Raw genomic sequence first — 22,505 nt, forward strand, 5'->3', positions numbered from 1 at the left:
TAAACAATGAAGGCCTGATAAGTTAAAAATCTTGTCCAGAGACAAAGTTTGGGAAAGTGCCTTGCTCCATAGAAGAGATCAGGACAGATTTCCCCAGTGAAGGCCACAGCACTATCGTGTCCATTTTGTCTGTTGATGGAGAGGGTCCCTGCTATACTTCTGCTGTTTGGGATTGAGAGAAGTTAAATTGGGGGAAAATGGACCGAGCCAGTGAAAATTGTGCTAAGGTCATTTACTTATCCAACCCACTTCCATATTTGAAAAGGGTAGGGGTTACTACCTGAACTTGAATATCAGAAAAGGCTACATGCAATTGCTGCATCTTGGTAGGGTAAGAGCAAAAGACTATGTCCACCGTGACTCAGGGAGTGAAGATACCATCAGCAAATAATTTGTTTGTTCAGTGTTTCCTTTTGAACTAGCTTGTCTTTTACCATACCAACTTGAATACCTGTCTTTAAAAGAAAGACTTTTTGTAGTATAGATTTGTGTGTGTGTGTGTGTGTGTGTGTGTGTGTGTGTGTGTGTGTGTGTGTGTGTGGCATTTTGACAATATTATCTTTGTAATTATTTTTAATCTGTAAGGAAAGCATAGAATATCTACTGAATATTAACTTTTCACAGCTTCTTTTGGAGGGACAGAGAAAGAAAGAAAAAGAAAGAAAGAAAGAAAGAAAGAAAGAAAGAAAGAAAGAAAGAAAGAAAGAAAGAAAGAAAGAAAGAAGAAAGAGAGAGAGAGAGAGGGAGGGAAGGAGGGAGGGAAGGAAGGAAGGAAGGAAGGGAAAGGAAAGGAAGGAAAGGAAAGAAAGAATAAGAAAGAAAGAAAGAACAACAACAGCAAAATAAAAGTCCCTATCACAATCTGAAAGTATGGCAAGGGTCAGATCTGTTAAGAGTTTCACAGGAGACATTCAGCAATTGTGTGGTCAGCGGCTCTCTCTTACCCAATAAGATACATCACAGTCACATGCTTGGTGGTTTATGTTGATCTAAGATTTATTTTGTTAAAATCTCTCTGTGTTGCTATTTGTTCTCGTTCTGTTCTGTTTCGTTTTTAAAGTCTTGCTGTGGTCTCTGTGGCAGAAGTGTTTCATGCATGGCAGCAGACCTGTTGCTTTTTTTTTATAGTGATTCCCATTGAAAATGTAAGTAAATGTCTGTGGCCTTGTTCTCTCTATGGTAAAGATATTATTCACCATGTAAAACAAGAAAAAATATTTATTGTATTTTAGTATATTTATATAATTATGTTATTGAAAAAATTGGCATTAAAACGTAACCGCATCAGAAGCCTATTGTAAATATAAGTTCTATTTAAGTGTACCAATTAACATATAATATATGTTTTAAATATAGAATTTTTAATGTTTTTAAATATATTTTCAAAGTACATAAAATCTGGGGGTTCTGGGTTTTTTCTCTTCACTATAAAATGAACATGAGAACGTGTTTTATTATAAATACGTGTGTTCCTTGCTTTAAGATTAACCTGATTAGCAGTAGCAGTTAACCATCCTCCAGAGAGGATGCTTATCCAAGTATTGGGAGGCCAATCCTGCAGTCTGGAGCTTCTGAGAAGCTCTAGGATTGGGCCTGTCTTCTGCAGTGCCAGAGAGGAGTGTCATTTTCTAGGACACTTGAAAGTTTTCCCCTTTGAAGTGATAATGCTTTCATCAAATACCAAACCATGTATCCTAGCAACATCAGGATCCATGAATCAGGGCTGGCTGTCTCTATTTGATTATAAAATAACTGTTAAAAAAATCAAAGTAAGCTTAGTTAGGGATAATGAAATAAATTGGCTCAAATTTAGAAAGTCAATGGCTTAAAAAATAAAAACACAGAAATTCAATATTTGGAGACAGGTCATGTACTCTTGTTTGGAAAGGATGGCATTTGCGCTATGTATTTGTATCCATTGCACTGATTTAATTTTTGTACGTGGAGCACACAGATTTTGTATCATAGCATCCATGATCTAACAGATTGCTAGGATTTCTAAAAAGATTTGCTTCCGTGATGGCTGCCAAGCCGCTGGGTAATTTAGTTAAAGTGTTTAAAGTTATCAGTAAATCTTAGGGAAATAAATGGAAGGGTTTTAAATTAGAGAAAGGGCCATTAAGGAAAAAAAGCATCTGTTCCTACTCTCCAAACTACCCATTTAACACTGACAACCCATCCCAGAACGTGGTGAACTATATCTGTGTGATGTATCATTTCTATTTCAAACATACACACATGGTTTCCTCTGTATTGTCTTATAAATAAGGATCAGGAAAGTCATAACAAACATTGACGTGTGTTGTATATAGGGAAGAACAGATCAGATGAGATGAATTACTCTATTCTAATCTGTCCAGTCCATTTGCAGAGTGTATTAAACTCTCTGAGAAACCCTCGGCTGTCAGTCAGGACAGCTCAGCAGTGGAATTAGAACTTTGGTATATTTCAGGCTTACCCAATTTTCATAGCTGATGAAAACTAAAATATTTTCTGACAGGGTTGAGTAATAAGAAATGAGAATTAAGTGTGACATCTAAATTACTTAAAGCTGGGCTGAGAATGTGGCTCAAGTGATAGAGTGCCTGCCTGGCAGATGCAAGGCTTTATATCCAAACCCAGTATCCTCCCTGAGTTCAAACCCCACCATTCTCTCACCCCCTAAAAGTATTTCAGGAAGTTTGATACATATGAAGAAATCTTCCTTAGAAGGGAAACTCAGAGAAAACATAACAATAACAAAAATGAAGGTATCAACTAAATTAAGAATTAACAAGTAACCAGTTCGTACTGAGTTCATTGGGTAAGCACTTAAACATTAGAATCTTGGAAATAAATCATTGACCTATTGCTTTCCACCATTTCAGTATGACCTCTGTGGTCATCAGATATGCCTGTGAAGTTTTTTTTGTACTAGCTATACTAATTTTATGAATAATATAAGTGGCGATTTAAGTCTTAGAATGAATTATTTGAAAGTATCATTTATTCAACTTAATTACCAAACTCTAGAGAAAATATCAAATACCTTCTAATTCCCAATAGACAACTTCAGGTCCTACTTGTTTCAGACAGAATTCCCAACAGCATTAAAGTTTATCCATCTTTCTCTAACTTATTCTAACCTCAAGACTGTTCTATGGTCAGTTCAAGTGAAATGCATTTTTGCATTGTTGGTAAGCCATGAAATAGAATAAGGAACAATGTATTGAACCAAACAAATATAGATAAAGGCTTTTAGCCTACAGAGAATCATCCATGCATTTTTAAAAATCCAAACTCAAATTAGTATTTGATAGAACCTGGGCCATTCTTTCAGATGTGGGTTAGTTGTTGCTTCAAAGGTTTGGTTGAGAATGAGGGGTGGCAGAAAGAATGGAATAGTAACTAGAATGACCACAATCCCTTGATACCAGCCTCATTCATGGACAATCCAGCTAGAAAACACCGAAAATCAAAATTTGTTCACTCAATTCCAGCTACTATTCTTTATTAGGAAAAAAATGCAACTGCTTCTTTTTTTTTTTTGATATGTGATTGGCAGTATTAAGTCACCTCAATATTAAAAGAAAAATACTGTGGTCTATATCACATATCTCTCACCAACCAAAAGCTATTTATAGGGTGTAATGTAGTATTTCCTAGGCTTTTACCTTTTGGAATTTTATAAGCACAGACCACCTGCTCGGGTTCTCAAACCTGACTGCTTTTCTGAATAATAGCTATCATATGTGCTTGGTAAGGGCAGTAGTCATGGAATTGCAAAGACTCATCTCCCAATTAATAAATCTCATTACACACGCACTAAGCAAGACCTTTGCATCCATCATGTATTTATGTGTGAGCTACTACTTTCATCTGGCAAAACAAAGGTGAGTTTCCCTTGGAAAAGGGAATCTGCTGTATTGAAAAAAAAAAGTCATACAAAATGCTGTAATAATGACATGGCATGTTAAATGACCAAGCAGTGTTGGGTGAAATACTCAACCTAAAGTATGCACTCTTACCTTTAGAAAGGAGAGATGTTTGTGTAGTGTACTGTCTACTCTCTCAAATGTTTTCTGTTCAAAAACAAAACAAAACAAAACCAGGAGCTGGTCTATATACATTAACTGAACCCAAGAGAAATATTTTGTCTAGATTAAGAATTCATATTCTAGGAAAATCAGGATCAAGTATTACAGTGCACATTCAAATTTATTCATCAGGCTACATATCCCATTGAGGCCCAACACTGTATAATAGTTTCACATCAAAAGACCAAAAGGGGAAATAAAGACATAACAAAAACCTTAAGGATCAAGCAATGTTTCCTTGGAGGATTAGTAGCATTCTGCTTGTCTCTCAAGATCAACTCAGTGAATCTCAAAGGATGGCCTCTAAGCAGTAGTAGCAGCACCTCTGGTTAAGCACCTTCATAGACTTATATAATCAGAAGCTGTGGGAATAGGGCTCAGCAATCTGCTTTTTTCAAGTCCTCCCCCACCAGGTGTTTCTGTTCACTTTAGAATTACCAACGGGGACAAAAAGACAACTGTCTTCCACAAAGTATTCTAGGTAGGAAGTTGGCAAAATCCAAGAATTTGAAATTGAGTTCCAATCATTGCCACAACACTACTTTTTTTGCATCATGCTCTAACATCACCACTGAAACATCTAGATTTCTATTTCCTATAACAGGAGCAATCCTCGCTCAGAGGTGGAGCAGTTCTTCGTGTTGCACTGATCATTTTAAAGGGAGCAAGGAAATGTGTGCCAGAAAGGCTCGCTGCAGTTATAGTCAACATTTCTTTTATTTTCTTGCATTTCAAAGAAACCGCAGTAGTGGATTGGGGACCCAGGGCATGTAGTCGTTTGTAACACATTTAGAATGACTGTACGAGATGAAGAGCAACGTGCAGCAAATTAATAAGGAAAAGATTATTCCATCTGTGGAGCTGGGCTCTACACATGCCAGCACTATCCTGAAATAGACTGTATCAGTCATAAATAAACATCTTGAATTATTCAGCCATTTATATCCAATTGAAGAGTCCTTGGTGCACCACTCCAGATTGACCAGAACTATTTTCAATAAATGAGGACCTGGACATAGTCTATGCCCATCACTGCCCCTACACCCATGTGTGTGTGTGTGTGTGTGTGTGTGTGTGTGTGTGTGTGTGTGTGCGTGTGTGTGCACACCTGCCCATACGTGTATGCATGCTCATACTTGGTTCTCCTTACATATTTTAGACTTCAAATTGTATTTTAAGATTTTGTGTTCATAGGATGGAAGGAGGGGGTATCTAAATCTATTAGACATCTTGACCATTAGGCAGTATGGGAAATTAAATTTGATAAAGCTCAGCTTAGAAGTCGATTGTCAAAATAGCTCAGTTATTAATTAAAGCATCAAACCCATTCTGGGATTCAGTCTCCAAGCTTTACATCTGTCACAGGAAGAGGCTGAATTGGACCATGTCAGAGGCCAATTTCAGGTTTGAGATACTACAGTTTCAATTTTTTCCATTTTGTCTACAGTAATAAGAGAGTGCCAAGGAACTTAAAGGCTGGGTAACATTCTGAAATAACCCCTGCCCCATCACCCCTTACCACAAGATGGAATCAGGGAGCATCTTGGATCAGGATAGGGAATAGGGTGGAGTAGTATGCCCCAAGGAAGGTTTTCACTTCATACACAACTAAAAATGTTTTCAACTCTGTTACAAGCAGGCAGAAAATATCTTGAGGAAGGTGACCAAGTATTTTTTTCTAGGTGTACACTTCTTATTCCTGGTTCTAAACTCGTTTTTTTCAATGCCAAACAATATTATTCACCTATGTTTTTTTTTTCCCCTTTTCTTCATGCCATATTGCATGATTGCTGGCAAAGGGAGATCCAGTGTGTCTGGCTGAGTTGTAGATTAAACTACTGGATTTGTAGATGATAGGGTAGCTCTTTCTAGAACTCTGAAACAAAATACACTTACATCTTTGATTCTGTGAGTTATTTTCACAAGGATGTGTAGCTCTCAGCTTGCTTCACTGCCACCTCTAAACACCCTAGATAGTTTTCTTGAGAGGATGTCTTTAAGCACAAGTGTGTCTCATGATTAAGTCATGGGAAGGTTATTCTGGATGAAGTAATGTCCAGCTTAGGAGACAAACCTCACTGGCATACCAGGGTCTGGAATTCCTCATTCCTGTCACCTGACTTCGGTTTATTCCTGGTTCAGCGTCCTTTAGGCCTGAATCTCTGAGCAATTTACGCTTTCTTTCTAAGATAATACAGTTCTCACTCACTGATGCTTGGCTTTCCTCCTGTTGACTTCAGAGCTCTGTTTTTCCCTTGAAAAATATTTCTTACTTCTCATAGTATAGTAGTTATACAGTAGATACATACTAAGGTTAAGGTTATAGATCTTTGGTTGTGGCTACTAGAGCTGTGTGGCTATGGAAAAGCCATTTGCCTTCTTTGTTACTCTGTTTCCTTGCCTGCAATGGAGCAGAAAAAAACATTTGCACATCATCTCAAGATTTTATGGGACTCAAATGATGCAACATATACAGCACTTGGAAAAGTGGTGAGCTTGTGGAACAGCCTCAAAAAGTATTTACCAATGCTTAGCAGTCACTTTGCTGACTGAAGATATGCAAGATTCACCTAGTCAGACTTCAGAGTCCCTTCAACATTCTTGAGTCCTGAGAGGGATTCCATATTGTCTGTATCAGCACCTAGGGCCATTGTCTTTTCTAGAAGAAAGACTCACAGAAACAACTTTATTCACTAGCAATACTGCCTGGCAGATAAGCCATGTCCACTAACACACACTTAGGCAAGTACATTAACCAGTATTTTTTTTTCTAGACTGCACATGATAGATGGAGCCCATTATCTCTAAGCATCTACCCTACCTGAATGGCAAAGATCAAAGCCAGGGTGGAATGGGAGAACTTACTTAGTCTAAAAGAAAAACAGAACCACAGTAAACATTCCTGAAAAGAGTCATGGTGCATCAAGAAAATCCCGCTTCAGTCTTCTACCCCAGTTTTAGACAGCCATCCAACCCATTCAACAATGACTTGAGTGGATCCAAAGTTGGCAGTATTCCAGGCATGTATGCCCATTGACCCACTTCACAACAATCCACTACAGTACCTCCACTCTTGTTTTAGAGATGGGGGAACTAAAGCACACAGAAACTGATCAAGTTGCCAACAGCCACAGTATTAGTGAGTAGCAGAGCAGGGCTGGACTCTGTGAAGTTTGTGTCTGAAGTCGCTCTCCAGTGCGAAATCAAAAATATCAAGGGCAAGGCTGGGAAGTTGACTGAGTGGTAGAGTGCATGAGGCCCTGGGTTCAATTCCTCAGCAGGCCACAAGCAGAAAAATGCTAAAAGTGGCACTGTGGCTCAAGTGGTAGGGCACTAGCCTTGAACTAAAGAGCTGAGGGATAGTGCTCAGACCCAGAGTTCGGGCCTAACAAACAACAAAAAGGAGGAGGAGGAGGAGGTGGAGGAGGAGGAGGAGGAGGAAGAGGAGGAGGAGGAGGAGGAGGAGGAGGAGGAGGAGGAGGAGAAAAGGAGGGAAGAAGAAGAGGAAGAGGAAGAGGAAGGAGAAGGAGAAGGAGAAGGAGAAGAAGAAAGAAGAAGAAGAAGAAGAAGAAGAAGAAGAAGAAGAAGAAGAAGAAGAAGAAGAAGAAGAAGAAGAAGAAGAAGAAGAAGAAGAAGAAGAAGAAAAGAAGAAGAAGAAGTTAAAAACGGTATAACTATGCATCACAGAGGATTTGGGCTTCCATCAGGAAAAAAAAGAACATGAATTTGGGCTTCCATCAGGAAAAAAAAGAACATGAATGCTCTTTCCAGAAATCACCGGTTGGTTGTTTGAAGGGTTAACATGCAAACAAGCTCACATTGCATGTCAGCCTCTCCCAGAGTGGAGATAGCACTGCTCTGGGCTGTGCAGGGTTCCTGGAGCTTTGGGCCAGCTGTTTCCAATACCTGGAAGTGAAGCAGCTGTCATCCCTTTAACATCATAACAGATCTGAAGGGGTTCCAATGAGTTGCTATGATGGGATAGACAGGCATCTGCCAGTTGTTGAACTTAGAAATGCCCAGTCCTCCTTGGGGCAATACTTCCAAAGTTTTTTTTTTTTTTTTTTTGTATTTGAGACTGGTAGAGAAGAGAAGGGAGGATGATGACTCAAACTCTTGCTAGGACTACAAAACTCTAGGATGTCACTTTCCTATATATGGCAGATATCAAAGTCCTAGCTGAGTTTACCTTCAGCCTCAGAACCCTCCTCAAGGTCTTGCTACCTGTAATCACTGACAACTGAATAGAAATGATTTAAACAATAACGTGACCTTGCTCTTGCAGTTTCCCAGTTTCTGGAGAACAGATCTCATAGGTAGTAGAGGGTGGACCAGGCAGCTGGGAGGCTGCCAGCAGGAAGGACTGGATGGGCCCTGAGGTCCAGCAGAAGTTAGGTGTGAAAGGGTGAAACATGTTCTATAGGTATCTAACTCGAGAGTGTGGCCTTTCGGCTTCTGAGAGACAATCCACCTGTGAGGCACCAGCAAAGGGGGATTATCTGAAGAACTGATTGAACACAAAGTCAAGAGTTTGGCAACAGGTAAGAGTATTTCATCTCTTGTTTGTCCCAGATGGCATGCTAAATGCTTTGCATGCTATGTAAAATACTCATCAGCCATGAGACAGTTGTGATTTTAGAGACAAGGAAATGCAGAATGCAGGAGCCTAAATAACTTCTCAAAGGTCATGCAGTTAGTAAGGCAAGATTTGAAGACACATTTCTGTCATAGCCTTAATCTTAAACCATTAACCCAATGGCTTTTAATTCTTACCTGTACATTTGAATCCCATAGAGAACTTTAAAAAATGTATTTTTATTTTTATTTTTTTGCCCAGGCTCAACCTCAGATGAGTTCAATCAGAAAATCTCTAGGAAGTGGAGCCAAAGCATTTGTATCTTAGCAGAGTGGAGCCAAATTATCTGTATTTTAGTGAATTTTCCCATGGGTTTTAATGACAGGCCAGGGTAGAATTGCTACCCTAGATTCCTCTTTCCCTGATAAAGAAAAGAATTCAGTCCAAAGAAAATGAGGTCCAAACCTGGTGACCAGGACATAGGCATGGGATTCTAATGACTAGAGATTAACCAGGCAAGAACTAGGTCCTAGAATACAAATTGAAACACAAACAGAAGAAGGAAATCACTTTAGCACTGGCATTCAGAGTCAGAATGAAACTCTCAGCAGTTCAGTCTAACACTGAACTCCTAGACCCAGACCTTCAAGTTCCTACAGATTCCCTGTGATCAGAAACAGACAGAAGAGGCTACAAAAGTGTGAGTCCACACGTGAGTGTCTACTGGCCCAGGGGTAGAGGGAATAAGCGCATAGACTTCTCATTTGTTCCACCATCAAACAACTTGACTTGGACTAGAAATAAGCCACGGTAAGTAACACTCAGCTTATCCTCCTGGTCTCTGAAGAACTTTGAAAACTTCAAGTAAAGAAAAATAAACTATTCAGATTGGAGTGTATTCTGTTTTCAGAAGAACGGTTACTATTGGCGTTGTCTGCTCTTTTTACCCTTATATCAATTCCCCCTACCCCTACTTCAATTGTCAACAGGGATCGACAGTATGGAAAAAAGAGTCTTGGAGTCTTTCAACCCCTTCCTGGAGGGTTTCTTTTAGCAGCAATGCAGGACATGCCTGGCTTAGCCAAGCCACAGGACTAATAGAATTTGGCAGGTCCTCTGAGTCAGCAGGCACCAGGGTGCTAATGCCCCTGGTCAGCTGGTGAGAGGGTAAGTGGGCAAATGCCTGGCTTCTTCCCCATGTTTTCAGAATAGGAATCTGAGTCCCAGTAATCGCTAGCCTATGGGACCAGAGGCTATTTTGGGCCTCACCTTATCCAATGGAAAGCTAGGGGTGTTGTTATCTGAAACGACCAAGGAGCATCCAGTTTCACCCGTATCCAGGACATGTCCCCAGAGGAAATGGAGCAATGTCAAGGAGACCAAAATGCAGGTATCAGAACTTCCCTTTGTTTTTTTTTTTTTTTTTTATTTTGGGGTTGTTTCTTTTTTTCCCTCCCTTTGCACTTGCAGCTCCCTTTCTCAGTTCAGGTGTTCATTACATCTCACCTGGAATATCATAGCAGTGGTCCAGTGGTCTCACTCTCTCCCATTTATTACTCCTGGTCCCATCCACGTTAGCCTCTAATGATAGCTGGATGATTTCTCTGAAGATTCAATCGAAATAATGAGTGTGAAAACACTTTGTAACACATCACACAAGTCGCAACACCCATCTACACACATATGAATGCTTTTGCAGAAGAGGTGGGGAGATGCAGTTCCTTTCTTAACAATGACTGCACAGTGTTTTTGTAAGGGAGGAAACAGAGTGGGAGAAATGTTTTACGGCAACAGGCTATATATTTTTTTGCACATAATGCTGAAGATTCCAAATGAGTCTTCCAAAAAGCATTCAGGGTGACCTTGTCCTTTCTCTGTGAGAAATGTAGGCTGTAACTCTACTTATGCCCACTTCATCTGGAACTAAGGCTGAGAGAGGCTGTGAATTGTAGAAAATTACTCAGTGAGCACTAGCATAGCAATCAACACAAATTTAGAAGGAAGGTACTTTTTCTAGTGTGCCACATTGTTACAGATACATTATACAGATAGATAAGTAATTATAATTTCACTACCTTTCACCAGTGGAAAGGAGACTGGTTTCTGACCGAGTAGAAATCAGTGAGGCTGACATTCAAGGTCTTCTATGATGTGATTTTCAGTTGTTTTTCCCATTAATATCTAGACAATTCACAATAAACTTTGCACTGGCCTCCAACTCTACTTCTTCCTCTTCTCTGTGTATATTTTACCCTTTCCTTCTTCTGTGTGTTTGTTTCCTACATCCTGCCCTGATTATAAATGTTCTGCCCAATCATCATAACGATTATGAATAATAATAGGATTGCCAGATAAAATACACAATGCTAGAAGAAGTTAGAAATTCAGATAGGAAATTGTTTAATATGCCTATTCAGATCTTGTGCTATGGTTTGAGTGTCCCTCAGAGGTTTATGTGTTAATAGACTTGATCCTATGGCGATGACCTTGAGAGGTGGCAGAACCATTAAGGTAGGAGGCCTTGAAGGAGGTCCTTAGGGCACTGAGCTTAAGCCCTTGAAAGGCATTAAGATACTTTTTCTAGGAGTCTGGTTCAGTTCTGGGGGAAAGGGTGTTATAAAACCCTGGTGCTACCTAGCTCTGCTTTCTGCTTCAAGATGTGGCACTTCCTTATTGGCATGCTCCACCACTTGCCATGAGACCCTCGCCAGCCTGTGGTATGCTATTTGTACTTTCAGCCTCCAAAACTATGTGCTAATGAAACCTCTTTGTAAAGTTAGCCTCTGCCAGGTATTTCATTATAATGATAAAAAAGCTGACTAATACAGAACATATTTACACTATAATATTGTGTTCATTTAAATTCAGATTTCACTTGGGTACCCTATAATTTTAATTCCAACATCTGGCAGCCTTGCTCATAAATGACTGTCCCATGGCTCCCTTCTGGCCATTTAAAAGTAGTGCTTCTTTTTATTTTCTACACAGAAGCTACACTCTTACCAAATCATTCATGAGTAATGTGTAGTTTATAGAAAATTTAGTAGGAAACTTGGAAAATAGTGCTCACAATCCATAATACACAACCATTTGGGTTCCCAGTGCTGAAATTTGAATTCAGGACGATAAAATTGAAGCAAACACTCCACCATTTGAGTCATGCCTCCACCCCTTTTTGCTTTAATTATTTTCTAATATGGTTTCATGTTGATGCCCTGGACAGTCTGGCCCCATGATTTTCCTATTTATACTTCTCCATGTAGCTGGGATCACAAGCATACACCATCATAGCTAACTTGCTGGTTGAGATAGGGCTTTTTGCTAATATTTACTCAGGCTGGCCTCAAACTATCCTCCTGATCTCTGCTTCCTGAGTGGATGAGATTACAGGCATGGACCATTACACCTAGCTCCCAACATTCAAGTTCTTATTTAAAACGACCTCATGATGGCTACAGATATATGTGAGCCTATGGGTTCTATCCTTAGCACCACATAAAAAAGGCTACATGAGCCTCTTCTCTTTGTTCCAAAGTCTCTCTTCTTTCACTTCTCTTCTGCTCCCATTCTCTTCCAAACACACATACTTGCCCAAGGCTCATTTATATACTACCAAGACAACGTTTCAATTAACCAGGTCTCTTTTTACAAAGGAAATATTCCTCCCAAAAAGATTAAAAAAAAAAACTATTCCTACATGTTACAAAATCTTCAAAGGCCTCCATGAGCCCTTAATCATTTTCCCAGAAAAAAATTGTTTCTAGTAGTTATTTGTGCAGTTGCCTGACTCCTTTATCCTATCATTTTCTAGAGCAATGGACATTTCCATTCACTGTGCACCCACTACAATCCATCGAGCCAAATGCCAGAAACTGTAAGACCATATTTGGCCTCAAGTGGCTAAAAACTAAAATAACAAAGAATAGGTATCAGTAATCAGGAAGATCTACTTAAAAGTTTAAGTGAGTTAATTCTCTACCATAGTTGCATGTTAGCCATGTAAGGAATTTAAAAAGTACGATGTCCAGACTTCCATCCCTGATCAAGTGAATCAAAATCTTGGGGGTTGAAAGTTGGGTATAATATTATTTTGACAGCTCCCAGGTGATTTTTATCACACAAGCAAGGGTGAAGACTAAAGGTAGATGTTAGAGATCTGGCCTAATATTTTCTCTGAGTTTAATTCATGATACAGGAGAGAGAACAGGATAATAAAAGAATTCTAGGTCTCTTTGTAACTGTTTTTGTAATTTTCTCCCTTTTGTACGTTTTATCATTTACACGGTATTGTCACCCACAAATGCACATTTATTCAACGCAACACCCACCAAATAGTCATTGAACCTTCAGTCACATGTTCACTTCAAGCCTGTGATGGACAAGTTGCTCCCACAACCGCTGCGCTGCGCAAATGATGACCTGGAGATTGGCTGGGTTGGTATTGCTTCACTAGGATCTAAATTCCTGGTTTGGATCCCTTCCTTCTTTAAGGTTCCCATTTCACCAAGAATTCAGTAACCGTAGCACTGCCTGAGGACAAAAGGAGAAAGTGCTTGCTGAAGCAGAACCGGTGAGCTTTCCACACCTCACCCCTACCACACACTGACCTCAACTGACCATCCAGAGGAAAGCTAAAAGCATGATTCCTTCCTGGTCTGGATACATTCCACATGAGGCTCTTCCAGGTGTTGCGAAGTAGAATTCCTTTCAGTATATGTGACTGTTAAGAGATGGGTTCTTGAAATGGAGGCTTTAAGGAATAAGAATGAGCATCAGCAGAGAAAATGTGGGTCTGAAAGTCAACACAATGGAATTCTTGACCTTTCTCTGCCCTTCTCGAGCCAAATACACTGGGCAGGCCCCCCCCTTTTTTCTTTGTTTCTGTCTTCTCTGTAAAAAGACATTTGTGCTACTATAACATAATATCCCAATAGAAATGTATTTCTTGCAACTTTGGAGGCTGCTAAGTCCAGGATCAAGGCAAAAGCAGGTTAGCTGTTGGCCAAGGGCTACTGTTTGCTTCCAAGATGGTGCTTTGATGTTGTATCTACCGAGGTGGAGGAGCATTGTAACTTCACATGACAGAAGAGACAGAAGAGAGGAAAGGAGCCAGACTTCCTCTGAGGAGCCTTTTTATAATGGTACTAATCTATTCATTAAGACAGAGTCCTCATGACCAAAAATACAATGGGACTGGGAAGGTGGCTCAGTGGTAGAGTGCTTGCCTTGCATGCATGAGGCTCTATTTGATTCCTCAGCACCACATAAGCAGAAAAAGCCAAAAGTGGCACTGTGGCTCAAATGGTAGAGAGTTAGCCTTGAGCTGAAGAGTTGAGGGACATGCCCAGGCCCAGAGTTAGGCACCAAGACCACCAACAACAACAACAAACCTGCTAAAATTACATTGGAGATTAAATCTCCAATAGATGAGTTTTGAGGGACCCATTCAGGCCATAGAAAAGAGGGTGTTGGATCTGATTATCTATAGGTTTCCTCTGTCCATAAATACAGAATGGACTCTAACTCTCAGAGCAGTACATGAGAAATCTGTTGAGCCTCTGGGAACCATTTCAAAGAAGCTGAGTTTCTTCCCAAATCACAGGTTGCACATGGACTCATTAATGCGTTGGAAGTCCAAGTTCCAGCTCTGCCTTGAACTGGCTCTTCATGCTTGAAAAGGTCATGTTCTTTCTCTGAGTCTGTGTCTTCTCAGCTGGAATATGACTGTTAGATGAAGTCATCTATTACTCCTTTCAACTCTGTCAAGAGAGGGGTGTTAAATGTCTGTGTGGTTCAGAGTTTTTGTCACAACAAATATGAGATTTGAATATAGAGCAAAATTCAACACATGAAGCAGTTAGAGTTGAACAATGAGAAAATACTTGTTGTCTAGGACAGGTAAATGAACAAACCTCAAATATAAGCAGTAAAGGAAATGCAAGGGAAGAAGAGAAAAGAAGAGGGAAAGAGGAAGAAGAGAAGCCACAGATAAAATTCTGGATCTATTTTATCCAACCTAGGAATATATCTATAATTGTATTTTTATTTAAATATGAAAAGAAGATCATATTTTATTTTAAAAATACTTGAACTTTTAAAGTGAACAAACATGTTGTTGGCAAAATCTACTCACTTTGTGGTGTAAAAAAAGATTTTTCTCTGTAACCAAGGAAGTTTTTTTTGTGGTGTGTGGGTTTTTTTGTTTGTTTTTGTTGTTTTGTTTTTGTTTTTTTTAGATAAAGTCTGGCTAATTTTGCCCAGGCTAGCTCAAAGTCTTGATCTTCCTGTTTCTACTTCTAATGTTGCTATTATAGGCATGTATCACTATGCCTGGCTTAACGTGGAATTTTTTTTTCCAGAAAAGAATAAACCATGTAAGCAAGTCCATCTTTTGCCAGTTCTTTTTCTTCATGGCCTTGCACATGCTTACCATTGAGCTATATCTCTAGTCTCCCCTGCCTGTTTTCCTTTGAGACAGAATATTGCTAATTTCCCTGGAAGGCCTTAAACTACTTGTATAACCCATGTTGGTCTTGAACTGAGGATCCCTGAGGCCCGTTAGGCAGCAGGCTCAACTAACTAATAACTACTATGCCTCAAAGTCTTAAGCCTTATGCCTCAACGTCTTAAGCCTTATTTTTTTGGCATAGCTCTTTTGCTATTTGATATTTTTAAAAAGACATTTTAAGAAATTTAAATCTAAGCTGGGTGCTGGTAGCTAATGCCTACAATCCTAGCTACTCAGGAGGCTGAGATCTGAGGATCATGGCTCAAAGCCAGCTTGGGCAGGAAAGTCTGTGAGACTCTTATCTCCAATTAGCCACCAGAAAACCAAAAGTGGCATGGTGGCTCAAAGTGGTAAAGCACTAGCCTTGAGCGAAAAAGCTCTGAGACAGTGGCACTGAATTCAAGCCCTACAACTAACCAAGAGGAAGGAAGGAAGGAAGGAAGGAAGGAAGGAAGGAAGGAAGGAAGGAAGGAAGGAAGGAAGGAAGGAAGGAGGGAGGGAGGCAGGGAGGGAGGGAGGCAGGAAGGGAGGGAAAGAGGGAGGGAGGGAGGGAGGCAGGAAGGGAGGGAGGCAGGGAGGGAGGAAGGAAGGAAGGAAGGGAGGGAGGCAGGGAGGGAGGGAGAGGGAGAGAGAGGAAAAAAGAGGAAAGGAAGGAAGGAAGGAAGAAAGGAAGGAAAGAAGGAAAGAAAAATTTAAATCTGAGATGTACAATTGTTAGTTTGGTACCTGAGGCCCCTGTGCTCTGGCTTCAGCTGTGGCTTCAGGCTTTATCCTACCATCTCTCTTCTAGTACAGACCTCAGGATCCAGTGTTAGTGAACTAGCCTTTGGCTGCTTCTTATCTACATGTTAACTTTCCCATTCCTAACCCTTTAGCTCTTTTTTCCCTTCTACGTCTGCATACTTGTCCTTCCAGACTCTATTTCCATTCCATTTCCCCTTAGAAGTGTCTTCTGATTTCCCAGTCTATGCACAGCCTCCCAAAGGCCTTACCCTGAAATGCCCATCCTATATTATTTCTGGCTCTTTCATGGTACTTAGTATTTTCAGCCAGGACATATTTTCTAGAACACAGCTTTCTTGAGAACAAGGTTTGTGTTTAAGGCAATACATGGCAGAATTAAGGAGGCCAGGGATCTATGGTACACAGACCTGAGGTTTGAGTCTTGACTCAAGGTGAACCTAGGCAAAGTTATATGACCTTCTAGCTTCCACTTACTCCTCTATCAAAGAGAGATGGTTTCTACATCACAGAGCTAGGATGTGTCCCAGTGAGATCCTATACAAAATCAGTCACTCTCGTATTGACTATGACACAGACTATATACACTTGATTTTTCTTAAACTCATGACCCTCACTGAGACTGACAGAAAGCCTCCACTTGATGAATCCAGAACTAGAAGCAGAAAGAGCATAACGTTGAGCTAAAAAATTTACTGCTATCAACTATTTAGGCTGGTGCTGTGGCTCCAACTTTTGACACTGTGCTGCCCAGCCTCTATTGTATAAATGTCATTTACTTTTTTTGGGAAGGAGGGGTGGTCATGGGGCTTGAACTCTGGGCCTGGGCGCTGTCCCTGAGCTCTTCTGCTCAAGGTAAGCACTCTACCACTTGAGCCACAGCACCACTTGTGGTTTGCTGGTGGTTTATTGGTGATAAGAGTCTCATGGATTTTCCTGCCAGGGCTGGCTTTGAACCGCATGAGCCACTGGTGCCAGGCTTACTTTTGAATTGTAAGTCAAATTTCTGTCTTTACAAAATGCAGCATACTGTGGGTATGAAGTAGGTTGTCAGGAAATAATTATTTGAGTTAAATGAGCTACTATTTAATTTGAAGGAGTTCCCCAGGTTTGACATCTTCACCATTCTGCAAGTGATACATTTGTGTTGAGACGCAGTATTGCTAGGCCTGGAGGTCTTTCCTGTTCTCCTTCCAAGGGCCTCATTGCTGAGCCTGAGGAGGAAAGATTTCTGTTAAGAAAAAAGAATTTATTTTCTTTGCGTAGTTGTACAAAGGAGTCTCAATTCAACATGTCAGTTTCTGAGTACAATGTTCTTTTAAAAAATATTTATTCTCTTTCCAAGGAAATGTCAACAGTGATGAAGATGGTAAAAATATTTCATAGGGAAGAGAATGATAAATTACAATTTTGCTGTATGCCCTTAAGCAAGTCACGTCATGTGTTTACCTCTGACCTATCAAATGATGAGGCTGAACCTAATAACTTTTAAACACCAACATTTTATGTTGTTATATTTTTTTCCTTCTCTTTTTCATATATCTCTAGATGTGCATGCAGGATGTAGAAATGTGGTAATTTGATCTATATGGAAATGTATTTGCCAAAATTAGAGAACCAAACAAATAAAAGCATGCTTGCTCATACAATTTATTATTTCCATCAGTATTCATAGATTTTCATTGTATCAGTAGTAGTCAGTTTGGAACTCTAAAATCTTTGCTGGTGGTATTATATGGTTTTGTGCACTTGAAGTTCATAGTAGCATTGTATTGGTAACACACAATAATACTTCCCATAAATTTAACAAAAAAAGTTGCATTAATACAGGTCTTTTTGAGATCTTTCAAAGACTTTGTTAAGAAGTCTCTAAAATATTAAGACATGCTATAACAACCAAAAGAAAAAAAAATCATGAAAGAGAGATGTAAGGAAAAGCTGAATATTATCTGTACATCTAACATTTACTAGGTATCCGTCATCATTTATTCTGTAAGGAAACTTAAAAGACATCCTAAACTCAAATTTCCTGCTACCTAGAATAACATGTAAACATCTCTAACTATAAATTAAAAGTATGAAAATACTGTGCAAGCAAAGGCCTTTCTAAACATCCTGGGACCCAGGCTATAGATCAAAAGTTCATTTCAGTGCTTTCTGCCTTAAAATTAAACTCTGTAAAGTTTTGTACCTTGGAACTTCCAGAATATTTTACATGCATTCCTTATTTGATCTGCAGGATACACACCCCCACCCACACCCACACACCCACCCACACACACGCACACCCACCCACACACATACCACCATCATCATCATTATTAATTTTACTTATTAATTTACAGATAAGAAAACAGATTCAGAAATATAAAAATATTGGTCTTTGTTTAAGCATTAGCGTCCTGTTGTTAAAAAAAAACAACAGAAAAACAAAAACACAAAAAATCTCCAGTTCTTCTAGAAGTTTGGGAAGGAAGACCTGTGCTTTAACTTAAATCTGACATATTCCCTAATTCAATCAACCCTTCCCATCACATAGTGAGTAGACACTTTACAAAGAAGCTTGCATCAAAAACCAAGGAATTAAAATGATTTCTTTCTAAATTAGATTCCAAGAGCCACACTCTGGGGTAAGAGTAGCAGACAGAATTAAAGCAGTGGAAGAAACAAATTGGAGGGGGGCAGGACAGAGAGGAGAAAAATACACCAAACAAACAAACAAAGAAAAAAGTCCAAGAGAGTAGGAAGACCCAGTGTGTTTGGGTAAAGCAGGAAAACCCAGATACATAGAGGAAAATAATGCTTGTCTTTAATTGCTAAGCTTAAACATCTTTAATTGGGTAGGTTTTTTTTCTCTCTCTTTCTTTTTTTTATTGTGAGAATGCCATACAGAGGAGTTACAATTACATGGGCAAGATAATGAGTACATTTCTTATCAAGCATTGTTGCCTCCTTGTTGTTTCCCCTTCCCATCCCTTCCCATATTCCTCCCCTCCCCCCACCCAATCCTCCTTCCACCCCCCACCAAAGTTGTTAAGTTCGTTTTTCGACATAAGGACTTGTACATCTCTCATTGTTGCAATGGGTCTATCTGTATGGGTAGAGTTTTTTAAATATCTACTTACAGGTAGAGAAATTAAAATTGAAGCTGAGTGTTTTATCCAAAGTCACATTCCCAGAGGGAGCCTCAATATTTGAGTCTTCGTTGTGAAATAAAAAGCTGACAATTCTAACTCCTGGTGAGATTGTTTTGTGTCTAATAGATGAGTGCATTCCTATGACGCACTCAGTCCAATGTTTGGAACAAAGAAAGTTCTCAGTAAATGTTAGCTACTAAGTTCATCTGTTAGATATCACTTCTTGAGCATTGTTCCTTTGATCCTCAATATCTTCCCAGGGATAAATAGATGCACAAAGTGGGGAAAAAATATGATGCTGTAGACTTGATGTCTTTATGGATGTCCAGCTCACACTGACCTTTTTGGACTGTCTTTGGCCTGCAGATGCCACAGACTTGATGGATGAGACGGAGCTGATTGTATCAACAGTACACGTTGACCTAACAAAAACAATAAGGTTCTCCCTACTAGGAATTTGATATTGAGCTTAGAAAAGACACAGGTCTTGAAGAGTTCTGAGGGATACCTATGAGGGATGTAGAGGAAGCCTGTATGCTATCCTATGAACTAGGGTTGCAAAGAGAGACAGTCTTCAGGAAGAAGGGAAAGCAGTCTGTAAAGGAAGACACACAAGACAAAGTTCATTACCCCAATCTCTTCCTAAGATCCAGCTATAACAGTCCTCAGGTTCTAATTCTTTTTTCATTTTGTTGTTTACATTGTCTCAAACAATCCCACCTATTGCTGCCATACACTGGGTTACTCAACCAATTCGTGCTGGAGTCTAAATCTTGAAATCTCTATTGAATCAAAGGGCTTCTTCTTTAGGAGAGAGAACATTGAAGCTGAATACTTAGCACCCAGAGGAATACTTAAGTCACCTTGTGTCCAAACTGAGTCTGAGTGATAAAACTGTTTTAGACAATTTGAACTTCAAGTGCACAAAACCATATATTACCAGTGAAGATTTCAGAGTTCCCAACTGATTTGGAGCTATGTCTATCACTTCTCATTCAGATTCAGTCATGTTCTGAGCAGGCAATTTGCTATCTTGCAAAGAACTTTTCAAAGCAAAGAAAACTCAATTTAAGAGAAGAGCATTAGGCATTCAGTCTTCATGCAGTAATAAAACCTTGGTCAAGAAGAAGAAAGAAGGAGGAGGAGGAGGAGGAGGAGGAGGAGGAGGAAGAGGAGGAGGAGGAGGAGGAGGAGGAGGAGGAGGAGGAGGAGGAGGAGAAGAAGAAGAAGGAGGAGGAGGAGGAGAAGGAGAAGGAGAAATAGGAGGAGGAGAGAGAGGGAGGGGAAGGGAGGGGAGGGGGAGAGGAGGGGAGGAAGGAAGGGGAGAAGAGGGGGAGGGAGGAGGGGGACGGAGAGAAGAAGAAGAGCAAACCCTAGTTTAGGATTGGGCTTAATGGCCCAAGTTCTCCTTGGCATGCCCTCGAGATTCTATGGAGCAATGTAAGGAGATGTATAAAGCCATAGGGGTTCTATCACATTAGCCAGCCAAGCTAAAGCTTCGAGACATTGGGCTACTAGCAGTTTGCCCACAATGTTGAAACAGGAGACAAAAATAAAGCATTAATTCTATCATTCACTGTATGGGACCCGGTATGACCTTAATGCCTTTTGACAGAGGTAGAAGACTGTAATTCTCTATAAAAATGAATTGCTACAGAGATTTGGCAGAATAAGGTAGATGCCACATAGAAACCCAAAGGACAAAATGTCTGATATACATTCATTCAACAACCCCTGTGGGCTCATCGAAATAACTTGGAAAGAGAAGCCTTTTTAAAATAATAGCTAACAGAAGTACTGCGAGAGCAATTAAGGGTGAGGAGGAGGTGGGAGCAGTAAAGCACAGGTTAGAAATGGCAATAACTCATGGGATATAAATATGCACTCAGGCAATCGCAAAGATTGGGACCAGATGACCTGAAAGAATTTAATGAAGCTGAAAATTCAGGCCAGTGATGTGAAGTACAGATGGCTGCTGAATTGCCAAACTGAGAGTCATCCAACCTCTTGTCCCTTAATGCAAATGGTAACCACAGTGATGTACAAAGAAGTTTCTCCTATTCTATTTGAATATCATTGCACACATTCTCATGAGAGAATCAGAGAGCAGAGAAGAGGTGAGCCAGCATAGAAGTAAAGACTCAACTTGGGTTCTTCTGGTATTACAAAGGATGACTGGTATAGTATTAACTCTGATGTATCTGACAAATCAAGGACCATTGGGATGCAGAAACATGAGCATATCCTTTAATAGGGTGAGCTGATTTCAGGTAGGCCATTGTGAAGAAAAGCAGACTGGGGACTTTTGTGGTCATAGAACCTGGAACTGGAGAGATCCAACTTCAAATTACAGCTCTGCCACTTACCCACCATATGAAGTTGAGTGTGTCAATTCACTTCTCATGTCTCCAGTTTCTCCTGCAAAATGAGAATCATAATATAAAAAGGCCATAGTAACATAAAGTGCCAAAGGAATACAAAGGAAGGCAAGAATCAGAGGGAGTTTTGGTGGCTGCTGTAAAGAGGCTCCTGGTTATCCCCTGGTTCCACCTGCAGCTCTCAGAACTCCCAAGGATGACATCTCTTTAGTCTCACCCTCCCATACTGGAGCTTAAATGCTAAGAGGCTGAAGTCCCCTGATGCATGAGATTTCATGTTCTAGCAAGTTTCTTTCTCTTCCTTTCCTTCCTTCCCTTCCTTTCCTTTCCTTTCTTCCTTCCTTCCTTTCTTCTTTCCCTCCTTCCCTTCCTTCCTTCTCTTCCTACCTTCCCTTCCTCTCTCTTCCTTCCTTCCCATTCCCTCCCTCCCTTCCTTCATTCCTTGAAGCCTTCCTTCCTTCTTTTCTTCCTTCCTTTCTCCTTCCTTCCTTCCTTCCTTCCTTCTTTCCTTCTTGCTTTCCTTTCTTCCTTCCTTCTTCCTTTCTTCCTTCCTTCCTCTCTTCCTCTCTTCTTTTCTTTTCTTTATCAGTTGTGGGGCTTGAACACAAGGCCTGGGGTGCTGTCCCTGAGCTTTTGTGTTCAAGGCTACCACTCTACCACTTTAAGCCACAGCACCACTTCTGGTTTTCTGGTGGTTAATTGGAGTTGCATGGACTTTTCTACCCAGGTTAGCTTCAAACTGCGATCCTCAGATCTCAGCCTCCTGAGTAGCTAGGATTACAAGGCATGAGCCACTGGTGCCAGACTAGCAAGATTTCTAATCTCCCAGCTCTCTTCTTAATGGCCCTCTGCTTCCATTAAAACTGGACAGTAAATATATCCTCCATGCAAAGGTGAGGGATTGTATTTAGAAGGCTTGTCAAAGGATTGATTGAGTTTGACATTATCTTTCAGGCTGCTGAAACTCAAATGAGAAACAAATTATCTTGGGAATCAGGTAAAGGAGGAAATGTCACTGAAAGAGACAGCCCTGAAACAAATGCAGATGGAGGTCCCCTAAGAAACACTGGTGACAGAGGGAAGTTAACA

This window comes from Dipodomys spectabilis, unplaced genomic scaffold (genome assembly GCF_019054845.1).
Source record: "Dipodomys spectabilis isolate Male_0828 unplaced genomic scaffold, ASM1905484v1 ptg000145l, whole genome shotgun sequence".
Lineage (NCBI taxonomy): Eukaryota > Metazoa > Chordata > Mammalia > Rodentia > Heteromyidae > Dipodomys > Dipodomys spectabilis.